The sequence below is a fragment of the Gopherus evgoodei genome, chromosome 3 (assembly GCF_007399415.2).
Source record: "Gopherus evgoodei ecotype Sinaloan lineage chromosome 3, rGopEvg1_v1.p, whole genome shotgun sequence".
NCBI lineage: Eukaryota > Metazoa > Chordata > Testudines > Testudinidae > Gopherus > Gopherus evgoodei.
In genome coordinates this window covers 104,755,428-104,770,813 of record NC_044324.1, presented here as the reverse complement: position 1 = coordinate 104,770,813, position 15,386 = coordinate 104,755,428, and positions in this window count along the sequence as shown.

The following is a 15,386-nucleotide window of genomic DNA, read 5'->3' as shown; positions in this document are numbered from 1 at the left end:
ATCTGTTCCCCTAAAACCTTCCCTGGGGAACCCAAGACCCAAACCCCTTGGGTCTTAAAACAAGGAGAAATTAACCAACCCCCTCTTTTCCCCACCCCCCAACTCTCCCCTCCCTGGGTTACCCTAAGAGGCTGAACAGATACAAACTCCTTGGATTTTAAAACAAAGAGGAATTAACCCTCCCTCTTCCTTTCCCCCCACCAATCCCTGGTGAGTTTAGACTCAAGCCCTTGGATTCTAAAACAAGGGAAAACTCAATCAGGGTCTTAAAAAGAAAGCTTTTAATTAAAGAAAGAAAAGGTAAAAATTATCTCTATAAAATCAGGATGGAAAAAAATGCTTTACAAGGTACTCAGATTCATATGGACTAGAGGAACTCCTCCCCGCCACCCTAGCCTGAGATTCAAAGTTACAGCAAATAGAGGTAAAAATCCTTCCAGCAAAAGATACATTTACAAGTTTAGAAAACAAACATAAGACTAATCCCCCTTGCCTGGCTATACTTACAATTTTGAAACATGAAAGACTGTTTCAGAAAGATTGGGAACACCTGGGTGTACATCTGGTCCCTCTTAGCCCAAGAGCGAACAACGAACAAAACACCAGAAACAAAGACTTCCCTCCACCAAGATTTGAAAGTATCTTGTCCTCCCATTGGTCCTCTGGTCAGGTGTCAGCCAGGTTCACTGAGCTTCTTAACCCTTTACAGGTAAAAGAGACATTAACCCTTAATCATCTGTTTATGACACGCTCCCCAAATCTCAGACAGTGTGGAACAACACTGGCTGTGATTTTTTCCTAGAACTTTAGAATAAACAGATTAATAAAACACATGCACCTTTACATATACTACTAACTATGTAAACTACAAGACTTTTTACATTTTAAGGAAAATTTTTAACTAGTTGATTCTGGGAAACTTTCACGGGAGACTGCATCAGCTACTTTGTTAGAAGATCCTGAAATGTGTTGAATTTCAAAATCAAAATCTTGGAGAGCTAAACTCCATCGAAGCAGGTTTTTGTTTTTTCCCTTGGCAGTATGAAGCCACAGTAGCGCAGCATGGTCAGTTCGTAGCTGGAACCGCCGTCCCCAAACATATGGGCGTAGCTTTTCCAGGGCATACACAATGGCGTAGCATTCTTTTTCACTGATTGACCAGTGACTTTCCCTCTCAGACAGTTTCTTGCTGATCCGGTCCTTCCTGCATTAGAACTGCTCCTACACCACGCTCAGATGCCTCTGTGGTTACTAGGAATGGTTTGTCAAAGTCTGGGGCCCTTAGCACACAGTCAGACATGAGTGTCGTCTTAAGCTGGGTAAAGGCCTTCTGACACTCATTAGTCCACTTAACTGCATTCAGCTGAGTCTTTTTGGTCAGGTCTGTTAGTTGGCTGTAGTGTGGTACAAATCGCCTGTAATACCCAGCCAAGCCTAAGAAGGATTGGACCTGTTTCTTTGACTTTGGGACAGGCCACTTTTGGATAGCATCCACCTTGGCCTGTAGGGGGTTTATTGTTCATTGACCTACCTGGTGTCCCAGGTAAGTCACTCTGTTTTGGCCTATTTGACACTTTTTAGCCTTAACAGTTAGTCCTGCCTGCCTGATGAGCTCAAAGACTTTTTCCAGGTGTTCTAGGTGTTCTTCCCATGAATCAGAAAAAATGGCCACATCATCGAGGTAGGCAACTGTATATTTTCCCAATCCTGCTAGGAGACCATCTACCAGCCTCTGGAAGGTGGCAGGTGCATTTCACAGTCCGAAAGGAAGCACATCAAATTCATACACCCCTGCATGAGTGATGAAGGCTGACCTTTCTTTGGCGGGTTCATCTGGTGATACTTACCAGTACCCCTTGGTTAAGTCTATTGTAGAGATGAACTGGGCACGTCCCAATTTCTCCAATAGCTCATCGGTGCGTGGCATTGGATAGTTGTTGAGACGAGTTACAGCATTTAGCTTATGGTAGTCCACGCAAAAGCGTATTTCCCCATCTGGTTTGGGTACCAGAACCACTGGAGATGCCCATGCACTGGTAGAGGGGCAGATTATACCCATCTGTAGCATGTTTTGGATCTCCCGTTCTATAGCAGCTTGGGCATGAGGAGACACTGGGTAGGGTGGGGTTCTAACTGAGTGAGCATTACCTGTGTCAATGGAGTGGTATGCCCGTTCAGTCTGTCCTGGGGTGGCTGAGAACATTGGCGCAAAGCTAGTGCACAGCTTCTTGATCTGTTGCTGCTGCAGACATTCCAAGGTTGTGGAAAGGGTCACCTCTTCCATGCCACCTTCACTCTTTCTTTCGTAGTAGACACCTTCAGGCCACTCAGCGTCATCTCCTCCCTGGGCTGTAAACTGACAAACCTTTAAGTCTCTGGAATAAAAGGGCTTGAGAGAATTAACATGGTACACTTTAGGCTTTAGGGTTGAGGTGGGGAATGCTATGAGATAGTTAACAGCTCCTAGGCGCTCTTGGACTGTGAATGGCCCTTCCCATGATGCTTCCCATGCTGCGCTTTCAATACCATAACCTGATCTCCTACTTTGAAGGAACGCTTTCTGGTATGTTTATCATACCAGGCCTTTTGCTCTTCCTGAGCATCCTTTAGGTTTTCTTTAGCAAGGGCTAAAGAGTGTCGGACAGTGCTTTGTAGGTTGCTTACAAAGTCTAGATTGTTAGTTCCTGGAGAAGGCATGAACCCCTCCTATTGCTGCTTCACCAACTGTAATGGCCCCTTAACCTCGTGGCCATACACAAGTTCAAATGGTGAAAACCCTAAACTGGGATGTGGTACAGCCCTGTAGGCAAAAAGCAACTCCTGCAACACTAGGTCCCAATCATTGGAGTGTTCATTTATGAATTTACATATCATGGCCCCCAAAGTTCCATTAAACCTCTCCACCAGGCCATTCGTTTGATGGTGGTACGGGATGGCAACCAAATGGTTCACCCCATGAGCTTCCCACAGATCTTTCATGGTCCCTGCCAGGAAATGAGTTCCTGAATCTGTAAGGATGTCAGAGGGCTAACCTACCCTGGCAAAAATGTCTGTTAAGACCTGGCACACAGTTTTAGCCCTGGTGTTGCTTAGAGCTACTGCTTCCGGCCATCGGGTAGCAAAGTCCACGAAAGTCAGTACGTACTGCTTTCCTCTGGGGGTCTTTTTTGGGAAAGGACCCAGAATATCCACAGCTACTTGCTGAAATGGGACCTCAATTATGGGGAGTGGCTGGAGAGGGGCTTTGACCTGGTCTTGGGGCTTTCCCACTCGTTGTCACACCTCACAAGACCAGACATAATTGGCAACATCCTTGCCCATCCCCTCCCAGTGGAAGGACTTCCCCAACCTGTCTTTGGTTCTGTTCACCCCAGAATGGCCATTGGGATGATCATGGACTAAGCTTAAGAGCTTTCCCTGGTACTTAGTTGGAACTGCCAACTGTTTTTGAGGATGCCAGTCTTCCTGGTGTCCACCAGAAAGAGTCTCCCTGTATAAAAGTCCTTGTTCTACAACAAACCAGGATCGGATAGAAGAGCTGAGAGGCGGTGGGGTGCTCCGTGCCACCGCCCAAGGTTTCTGAAGGCTGTCATCTGCTTCCTGCTCAGTCTGGAACTGTTCCCTTGAGGCTGGAGACACCATTCCTCCTCAGAGTGTGGACTTGGGCTTGGTCCCTTTGGAAGTGATGTAGGTAATGGGGTTATTTTCATTGATGGTGAACCGCTTTCTGGTGGTGCACTATGCGATATTTCAGGCTCTGGCTGAGCCTCTTGGGTAGGGTTGTCTGCTGCTTCTGCCAGTTCAGGCTCGCTTGTGCCCTCTGGCATTGGAGTGGTAGATGGGTTTGCAAGTGCTGGCATCAGTGCTGGCAACAGCTCTGGTGTTGGTTGCTCTTCCAGTTCCGGTTCTGGGACTGGATGCACTATGGCTGTTGCAGTCATTGGCAGGGAATCCGGGTCCACCACCTCTGTCTGGGTCTCTGGTAACACAGACGGGGCCCTGGTGGACGGCTCAGGAACAGGGATGGGTCTGGAAGCTTGCCTGGCGTGGCTGCGTGTAACCATTTCCACCCTCTTGGCCCACTTCATGTGGTTGGCCAAGTCTTCCCCCCAGTAATATTGGGCTGGGATAATTGTCACAGACTACAAAAGTCCACATTCCTGACCAGCCCTTGTACTGGACAGGCAGTTCAGCTGTAGGCAAGTTTACAGATTTTGACATGAATGGGTAAATTGTCACTTGGGCCTCTGGGTTGATGAATTTGGGGTCCACTAAGGATTGGTGGATAGCTGACACTTGGGCCCCTATGTCTTTCCATGCGATAACCTTCTTTCCGCCCACTCTCAAAGTTACCCTTCGCTCCAAGGGTATTTGAGAGGCATCTGGGCCTGGGGATCTTTGGTGTGATGGTGGTGTAATGAACTGCACTCAGTTGGGGTTCTTGGGGCAGTTGGCTTTTATATGTCCCAATTCATTACATTTAAAACATCGCCCAACTGACTGGTCACTGGGCCGAGGTGGGTTGCGGGAGACTGGTGAGGTGGGAGAATAGGGAGTCTGGGGCTTTCCTTGGGTTGTAGGTGGGGTCTTGGGTTGCCCTCGATGATAGGGTTTATTTTCGGTTTCCCCTTGTGATATTTGCTCCCCTTGCTAGTAGCTTTTTTCTTTTCTGCCACTTCCACCCATCTGGCTCCAATTTCCCCCGCCTCGGTTACAGTTTTGGGCTTCCCATCTAGGATGTACCTTTCTATTTCCTCAGGAACACCCTCTAAGAACTGCTCCAATTGCATTAGGAAGGACAGCTCTGCCAGAGTTAGCATTTGCTCCTGATATCCAGGCATCCCAATTCTTTCCAATGTGGTAGGTGTGTCGGGTAAACAACACATCTGGTTTCCACCTTAGGGCTCTGAACCGCCGACGGGCATGCTCAGGTGTTAGCCCCATTCTGATTCTGGCCTTGGTTTGAAAAAGTTTATAATCATTCATGTTTTCCCTAGGCATTTTAGCCGCCACCTCTGCTAAGGGTCCACTAAACTGTGGCCTCAACTCTATCATGTACTGGTCTGTAGAGATGTTGTACCCAAGGCAGGCCCTTTCAAAATTTTCTAAGAAGGCCTCAGTATCATCACCTGCCTTGTAGGTGGGGAATTTCCTGGGATGGGGAACAGTACCTGGAGAAGGGTTGTTAGGATTGGCTGTTCCATCCTGCTTAGCCTTTTCTAATTCCAGGATCTGCTGGTGGGCCTCCCTCTGGAGCTCCAAAGCCCTCCGGTGATCAGCCTCTCTCATCTCCATCTTTCTCCTGCGGTCAGCCTCTTTGCCTTTTTCTTCTGTGTCCAGCCTACCCATTTCCTGTTTAACTGCTTTCTTGGCACTCATTTTTCTGCTTTCTTGTGCTGGCCACACTACATCTGCAGCCTACTGACTGGGATGCTTCAACTCAGGCTGCTTGGTTAACAGAGATTTTCTAACTAGCTATATCCGAGAGGTAGAAAGAAAAAAAAACAATTCAGCTTGTAAATGCCTTTCACTGGCTGTCTGCTGGCTCACAGCTTGAAGCCTCCTCTTAACAAAGACCCTTGCTAAAAACTTAACACCTCTGCCCTCAGGCTGCTTTCCAAGCAGCTAGAAAGGAGAGAAAAAAAAATCCTACTGGCTTTTGGTTCCTAGAAATCCCACCTCTACCACCATGTCAAGGTTTTTAACCCCCATTTTGAACACTAGGGTCCAAAAAGTGGGGACCTGCATGATCACTTTTAAGCTTAATTACCAGCTTAAATTTGGTACGCTACTACCAGCCAGAAGTCTGTGTCTGGCACACTTCTGTTCCCCTAAAACCTTCTCTGGGGAACCCAAAACCCAAACCTCTTGGGTCTTAAAACAAGGAGAAATTAACCATCCCCCTCTTTTCCCCCTCCCCCCAGACTCTCTCCTCCCTGGGTTACCCTGAGAGGCTACACAGATCCAAACTCCTTGGATCTTAAAACAAAGAGGAATTAACCCTCCCCCTTCCTTTCCCCCCACCAATCCCTGGTGAGTTTAGACTCAAGCCCTTGGATTCTAAAACAAGGGAAAACTCAATCAGGGTCTTAAAAAGAAAGCTTTTAATTAAAGAAAGAAAAGGTAAAAGTTATCTCTGTAAAATCAGTATGGAAAATGCTTTACAAGGTACTCAGATTCATATAGACTAGAGGGACTCCCCCTCATCCCCAGTGTGAGATTCAAAGTTACAGCAAACAGAGGTAAAAATCCTTCCAGCAAGAGACACATTTACAAGTTAAGAAAACAAACATAAGACTAATTCCCTTGCCTGGCTATACTTACAATTTTGAAACATGAAAGACTGATTCAGAAAGATTAGGAACACCTGGGTGTACATCTGGTCCCTCTTAGCCCCAAGAGCGAACAACGAACAAAACAAACACCACAAACAAAGACTTTCCTCCACCGAGATTTAAAAGTATCTTGTCCCCCCATTGGTCCTCTGGTCAGGTGTCAGTCAGGTTCACTGAGCTTCATAACCCTTTACAGGTAAAAAAGACATTAACCCTAACCATCTGTTTATGACAGGCCTGCTAAACCTAGGTTTGTGAGTTCAATCCTTGAGGGAGCAATTTACAGATTTGGGGCAAAAGTCTGTCTGGGGCTTGGTCCTTCTTTGAGCAGGGGGTTGCACTAGGTGACCTCCTGAGGTCTCTTCCAACCCTTACATAGGAACATAACATAAAAATGGCCGTACCGGGTCAGACCAAAGGTCCATCTAGCCCAGTATCTGTCTACTGACAGTGGCCAATGCCAGGTGCCCCAGAGGGAGTGAAGCTATCAGGCAATGGTCAGGTGATCTCTCTCCTGCCATCCATCTCCATCCTCTGATGAACAGAGGCTAGGGACACCATTCTTTACCCTTCCTGGCTAATAGCCATTTATGGCCTTAGTCACCATGAATTTATCCAGTTCCCTTTTAAACATTGTTATAGTCCCAGCCTTCACAACCTCCTCAGGTAAGGAGTTCCACAAGTTGACTGTGCACTGTGTGAAGAACTTCCTTTTATTTGTTTTAAACCTGCTACCTATTAATTTCATTTGGTGACCCCTAGTTCTTGTATTATGGGAATAAGTAAATAACTTTTCCTTATCCACTTTCTTCACATCACTCATGATTTTATATACCTCTATCATAGTCCCCCTTAGTCTCCTCTTTTCCAAGCTGAAGAGTCCTAGCCTCTTTAATCTTTCCTCGTATGGGACCCTCTCCAAACCCCTAATCATTTTAGTTGCCCTTTTCTGACCCTTTTCTAGTGCTAGAATATCTTTTTTGAGGTGAGAAGACCACATCTGTACACAGTATTCGAGATGTGGGCGTACCATGGAATTATATAAGGGCAATAATATATTCTCAGTCTTATTCTCTATCCCCTTTTTAATGATTCCTAACATCCTGTTTGCTTTTTTGACCGCCTCTGCGCACTGCGTGGACATCTTCAGAGAACTATCCACGATGACGCCAAGATCTTTTTCCTGACTTGTTGTAGCTAAATTAGCCTCCATCCTATTGTATGTATAGTTGGGGTTATTTTTTCCAATGTGAACTACTTTACATTTATCCACATTAAATTTCATTTGCCATTTTGTTGCCCAATCGCTTAGTTTTGTGAGATCTTTTTGAAGTTCTTCACAATCTACTTTGGTCTTAACTATCTTGAGTAGTTTAGTATCATCTGCAAACTTTGCCACCTCACTGTTTACCCCTTTCTCCAGATCATTTATGAATAAATTGAATAGGATTGGTCCTAGGACTGACCTTTGGGGAACACCACTAGGTACCCCTCTCCATTCTGAGAATTTACCCATTAATTCCTACCCTTTGTTCTTTGTCTTTTAACCAGTTCTCAATCCATGAAGGGACCTTCCCTTTTATCCCATGACAGCTTAATTTAGGTAAGAGCATTTGGTGTGGGACCTTGTCAAAGGCTTTCTGGAAATCTAAGTACGCTATGTCCACTGGATCCCCCTTGTCCACATGTTTGTTGACCCCTTCAAAGAACTCTAATAGATTAGTAAGACACGATTTCCCTTTACAGAAACCATGTTGACTATTGCTCAACAGTTTGTTTTTCTATGTGTCTCACAATTTTATTCTTAACTATTGTTTTGACTAATTTGCCCGGTACCGACGTTAGACTTATCAGTCTGTAATTGCCGGGATCACCTCTAGAGCCCTTTTTAAATATTGGCGTTACATTAGCTAACTTCCAGTCATTGGGTACCGAAGCCGATTTAAAGGACAGTTACAAACCTTAGTTAATCGTTCCGCAACTTCACATTTGAGTTCTTTCAGAACTCTTGGGCGAATTCCATCTGGTCCCGGTAACTTGTTAATGTTGAGTTTATCAATTAATTCCAAAACCTCCTCTAGTGACACTTCAATCTGTGACAGTTCCTCAGATTTGTCACCTACAAAAGCCAGCTCAGGTTTGGGGATCTCCCTAACATCCTCAGCCGTGAAGACTGAAGCAAAGAATCCATTTAGTTTCTCTGCAATGACTTTATCGTCTTTAAGCACTCCTTTTGTATTTCAATCGTCAAGGGGCCCCACTGGTTGTGTAGCAGGCTTCCTGCTTCTGATGTACTTAAAAACATTTTGTTATTACCTTTGGAGTTTTTGGCTAGCCATTCTTCAAACTCCTCTTTGGCTCTTCTTATTACACTCTTGCACTTAAACTGGCAGTGTTTGTGCTCCTATCTATTTGTCTCACTAGGATTTGACTTCCACTTTTTAAAGGAAGTCTTTTTGTCTCTCACTGCTTCTTTTACATGGTTGTTAAGCCATGGTGGCTCTTTATTAGTTCTTATACTGTGTTTCTTAATTTGGGGTATACATTGAAGTTGGGCCTCTATTATGGTGTCTTTAAAAAGGGCCCATGCAACTTGCATGGATTATACTTTAGTCACTGTTCCTTTAACATTTGTTTAACTAACCCTCTCATTTTTGTATAGTTCCCTGTTTTGAAATTAAATGCCACAGTGTTGGGCAGTTGAGGTGTTCTTCCCCCCACAGGGATGTTGAATGCTATTGTATTATGGTCACTATTTCCAAGCGGTCCTGCTATAGTTACCTCTTGGTCCAGCTCCTGCGCTCCACTCAGGATTAAGTCTAGAGTTGCCTCTCCCCTTGTGGGTTCCTGTACCAGCTGCTCCATGAAGCAGTCATTTAAAATATCGATAAATTTTATCTCTGCATTTCGTCCTGAAGTGAAATGTTCCCAGTCAATATGGGGATAATTGAAATCCCCCACTATTATTGGGTTCTTAATTTTGATAGCATCTCTAATTTCCTTTAGCATTTCATCATCACTATTACTGTCCTGGTCAGGTGGTCGATAATAGATCCCTAATGTTATATTTTTATTAGAGCATGACATTTCTATCCATAGCGATTCTATGGAACATGTGGATTCACTTAAGATTTTTACTTCATTTGAATCTACATTTTCTTTCACATATAGTGCCACTCCTCCTCCTGCATGACCTGTTCTGTCCTTCCGAAATATTTTGTACCCCGGAATGATTGTGTTCCATTGATTGCTCTCAGTCCACCAGGTTTCTGTGATACCTATTATATCAATATCCTCCTTTATCACAAGGCACTCTAGTTCACCCATCTTATTATTTAGACTTCTAGCATTTGTGTACAAACACTTTAAAAACTTGTCCCTGTTTATTTGTCTGCCCTTTTCTGATGTGCCAGATTCTTTTTTATGTGACTGTTTATCATCTGATCCGGCCCTTACATTATCCTCTTCCGTCCTCTGTTCCTAACTATAACCTGGAGATTCCCTATCATCAGACTCTCCCCTAAGAGAAGTCTGTGTCCGATCCACATGCTCCTCTGCAGCAGTCAGCTTTCCCCCATCTCCTAGTTTAAAAACTGCTCTACAGCCTTTTTAATGTTTACTGCCAGCAGTCTGGTTCCACTTTGGTTTAGGTGGAGCCCATCTCTCCTGTATAGGCTCCCCCCATCCGAAAAGTTTCCCCAGTTCCTAATGAACATAAACCCCTCCTCTGTACACCATCGTCTCATCCACACATTGAGACTCTGAAGCTCTGCCTGCCTACCTGGCTCTGCGCGTGGAACTGGGAGCATTTCTGAGAATGCCACCACAGAGGTCTTGGATTTCAGTCTCTTCCCTAGCAGCCTAAATTTGGTCTCCATGACATCTCTCCTACCCTTCCCTATGTCATTGGTACCTACATGTACCACGACCACCAGCTCCTCCCCAGCACTACACATAAGTCTGTCTAGATGCCTTGAGAGATCCGCAACCTTTGTACCAGGCAGGCAAGTCACCATACGATTCTCGCGGTCATCACAAACCCAGCTATCTATGTTTCTAATGATGGAATCTCCCATTACTAACACTTGCCTTTTCCTAGCAACTGGAGTTCCCTCCCCTGGAGAGGTAACCTCAGTGCGAGAGGCAACCCCAGCACCATCTGGAAGGAGGATCCCAACTATGGGAAGGTTTCCCTCTGCTCCCATTGACCGCTCTGCTTCCCTGGGCCTTTCTTCCTCCTCAACAGCACAGAGGCTGTCTGAGTGGAGGTGGGACAATTCTACAGTGTCCCGGAAAGCCTTATCAACATACCTCTCTGCCTCTCTTAGCTCCTCCAGTTCCGCCACCCTGGCCTCCAAAGTCCGTACGTGGTCTCTGAGGGCCAGGAGTTCCTTGCACCGACTGCACACATACGCCACCCACCCATGAGGCAGGTAATCATACACGCTACACTCAGTGCAACAAACTGGATAGCCACCACTCTGCTGCTGGGCTTCTGCCTGCATTGTCTCCTAGTTAATGAAAGGGTGGTTTAAAGAAAGGGGTTTTGGAATATGGTTTGGATTACAGGTTTTAAGGGGACTATAGGGAACAGGTAGGACCGACAAGGGACCCCCCCTCCCTTCCCAACTCCCTTGCAAAACTCCCTGTTAGCAGCCCCTGGTTGCTTGTGCGCGGCTTTATAAAGCCCTGGTCTGAGTTAATGCCCCACCCACTGATTAAGGCTCAGCCAATTACCAGAGGCTTCGAGCTTTCAAACCTTCCTTTGAAGCTCACGGCCTCCAACTGTCAGCCACAGCACACAGTCCTTCAAACAAACTAACAAGCAGACTGACAAACATAAGCTCAGCATACAGTGCACAGCAAGTAACCCCCAAACACAAACACACACACACACACTACAGACAGTCACTTACCCCACAGATGCTGTATTTGCTCCTCCTGCACCTGGAGAACTCCCTTGCAAAACTCCTGTTAACAGCCCCTTATATTCTATGAAATCTTTTGTGATCCTTCCTCTCACACACTTGAAACAGACCCCTCACCAAGCTCATCATCAGAAGCAAGCTTCCCACAGACCAGGGACATCAACTGAAAGCAGCACCAGATCCTGCCAGAACAGATGTAGAATCTGCAGACATATCTCCACTGCTGCAGTGATTGACACCTCCCCACACAACAAACCTTTCAAGTTCCATGGGTTCCTACACATGCCTATCACAACATGTGATGTAGCCCCAGTAGCAACTGTGTGGGTCAAACCAGACAATCACTATGCTCTCAAATGAACTCACAGGAAAATGATAAAAAACAAAAATACCCTGTCCCCTAGTGAACACTTTTCACAAAGCAATCATTCCATATCTGACCTGCCAGTCCTCATCCTCAAAGGAAATCTGCACATCACTTTCAAAAGATGAGACTGGGAGTTTAAATTCATAACTTTGCTAGACACTATAAGTCATCTTAATAAAGACACTGGATTTATGGCTTATTACAACAATCCATAACCAGCTAACCCCTTTTTTGTCCTATGACCAGAGGGGTGTTAACAAGCCACTTCACCTTGAATGGTCTCTTAGAATATGTGCTTATGGTAAAGAATCTGTTCAATCTTGTATTTAGCTATGACACTCTGAGTACCTTTCTCAGATCTGGAGAAGAGCTCAGTATAGCTCAAAGGTTTGTCTTTTTCACCAACAGATGTTGGTCTAATAAGAGATACTACCTCACCCACCTTGTCTCTCCAGTATCCTGGAACTGATACAGCTATAACAACACCGCATACAACTTCTGATGTCACTCAAAATTGCTTCAAGAATGTTGGAAGAAATAAATTCAGTGTCTTGTAAAGCACTATGGAAAATATTTGCATTGGCTGGTGTGTTGCACTCTTTTTGATTCAAAGGTTTCCAAAATATGTGGGTAAAGTTTGTGGGGGAAATTACAGCATTATTTCATTTAAACCATCCAGTATCTGTAAGCATGCAAAGTCATTTACCTGCTGTGTGATCAGAAGCACTTAACACAATGTTGCAGGGAGATCACTCTTTTGGCTGAGTTACTGATTAATGCTATTGTTTTAGCAATTACATCAACAATTATGAATTGCGGGAATCTCACTAGATTTACTAATCAAATTTAGGCAAATGACTTACACAATGGATATGCAGTGCCACTGGATACTTACTGTGAATGAATGCCTCACTGCAGAAAACCAACCACTCAGTGCATGAGCACTATCAAAGCCTAAACCCACAAGCCTGCTGAGATCATGTGTGTCTATAATAGTAAGCCTGAGTGAGTCCTGACACCTCATTCAGTCATAGAGCTTAAGGCCAGAGGGGATCACTAGATCATCTAGTCTGACCTCCTGTATATTATAGGCCACCACCCAGCAGGTGCACACTAAACCCAACAACAAAAATGAGACCAAAGTAAATGAGACCCACAAGAGTTTCTAGACTGTTATGTGCCATAAACAGAATAGGAAGGACCAAGGTTTGCCAGTGCTCAAGGCCCCTGCAATGGCGGGGAAATTATTAAGTGAGATATATCCAGATAATCCTGACAAGTAACCCTGTCACAGGGTTCACTCCACTCACCACTGTGGCACCTCCTTGTGGCTCATCTGGGGATGAGCTCACCAGTGGTTTTATGTCTCCTCTTTCAGTTCTGTAGACCCCTTGTCCCAATCTCTCACTCGGCAGCCTCTCTTACTCTCTGTGAACTGCAGCACTTACTCTTCATGGCTTGGCCTTCCAGCCAGGTCACTGTAGTCTCCCCACTTCTGGGGTATCAAAATCCCTCCAAACAAACTGCCTCAGGCAGTCTTCAAAGTCTACTGCCCTGTCCATGCCACTCCCAGTGGCTGGCAGGGGAACCCATGTCCGCCCTGTACAATGGGTTTCAATCTATGGACCCTAAAATCAGGTCCTCTCAGAGGTCCAGAAAGACCCAGGCCACTTCCAGCTTTTGAGGCCCCTATCCATAATAAAAATAAAAAATGACAACACATGAAAACAAAATAAAGCTCAAAAAAAAGAGTGAGACACAATTTGATATTTTTTATTTAACAAATGCTTTTCTAGTCTTTTTCTGTGCAAAAAAATTGTCCTTTATCAAATCACATCTCTTATTTGCCAAAAAATGAACATTTGTCTAAATTTGAGGCCCCTTTTAAGCTTGAGGCCCAGGCCAAATGGCCTTCCTGGCCCTGCCTCTGATTGGCCCTGCCTACAATCAGCAGCTAAGGCCCCTGTGGTCTCACCCATGCTGCAGTTCTCCCTAGACTTTTTCTTGCTTCTTTCTCTCTATCTCAAGAGTGACTGCTAACTCATTCTCCCTGTAGCCTCTTTCTGCTCTCTGGCTTTGTACAAGTCTAGCCTTTTCCTGCCCAGCTGGGCTTCAGGTTCAGTTAGGGTTGTATATCCAGCCTATACTTCATCCATGTGAAGCTCATCCTGTCAAGTACCCCCCTTCTGAACCATTTTAACTTCTTCAGAGGTGCTGTCGTGTGAACTGCTCCATCACAGACCTGTACTCGCACACTGCAGAGGAAGGCAACCCCCCACCACCACCCAAGGTCACTGCCAATATGATGTGTTGGGGGGGGCAATTCCCTCTCAACCCCACTTTTGACAATCAGTTGGACCCTGAGCATATGAGCAAGACCCAGACAGCCAAGCACCTGAGAAAGGGAATGCCCAGAGCTCTGAACAGCCCTACCCCGTGTTCCATGTCCAGTCACCTGTCATGTTACAGGGTTCATAACCTTTTTAACCCCAAACTAAGTCAACAGAAGCACTATAGGGCAAGAAACTAAAACAGAAGAAACATTTCAACAAGAAGCTCAAACTGTTACTCCCATTGCAAGTAATAGACCCTGTCCAATTCAGAACACAAAATTGCTGGCAGCCTGCCAAAGTAACAACTATACCATCCACAATGTCATATGGCATAACTGCCACTGAGAATCAGCCATGAGGTGAGGGGAGGGGAACAGAAGACAAAATCAGAAAGTCAGACTGGTTCTTGAGGACACTCAGCATGCTATTGATAGTGCTGATGGAAGTAACACATGCTTGCCGAGTCACTGATAAAAGACACGGAGAACAGTAAATACAGGCTCCATGTTGTAAATCCACCTCTGCAGCTGAGGAAGTCACTGCAGAAAGAGCTATTTGGAGAACAAGAAGAGGCCATGTGATCAGAAAGTCATGGAGATTCAGAGACAGTTGTGACAAATGCCCAACAAGAAGCAGAATAGTTCTCATCTACCAGAGAACTCTGGTTGTCTGCCTTGAATACCACCCTTGACATCTCTATGTGTGTGTTTTATTAACTGATGTCATTGATTTGTATTTATTATTTTGGTTCATATTATGTTTGATTTTAATTTAATTTTCTTTTTAATAGAGACAATGCAACAGTAGCTCCTGGAACTGCTGGAGACTGACCACTGTCATGTGACGGGGTAGTAACCTTTGTAATCCTAGCTCAAGACAGATGACTGAGTGGCAGTTACCTCTTACTAGCACTCCTGTGTGTTACATATTTATTACACTGTAAACTTTTTACAATGAAAATGATAACTGAGCCCAGACACGGTACAGTGCTTCATGGAGCTCTGTACTTTCCATTTCCCCTCCTTTATTACAGTTCCCTCCTTCCCCTGGTTCTTCTGTTTCCATCTGTCTCCCTTGCTCTGTTTTCTCACTTCCCCTTTTATCCCACCTCTTCTTCCTCACCCCCTTTGCCCTTATCTTGTTCTATCCCTTCCATGTTAATCCTTTGTGTTTCTTTCCATGCTGTTTAACTCTCTTGGACCATTCTCCCTCCTGCCTTCTCCATATCCTCTTGGAGCCTGCTTCTTCCGCAGGAGCTCTGTAGCTTCCTGCCCCGCAATGCTATATCCTGCGCTCCGCCTCTGCAACCATTCCCCTCCATTCTTGCCCCAGCTGCTCTCCACCAGCAGTTGCACTGAGGAGGAAAGAAAATCAGCTAGCAGAGCAGAAAAAAGGAATATAAACATGCCAGTTCAACTGTATG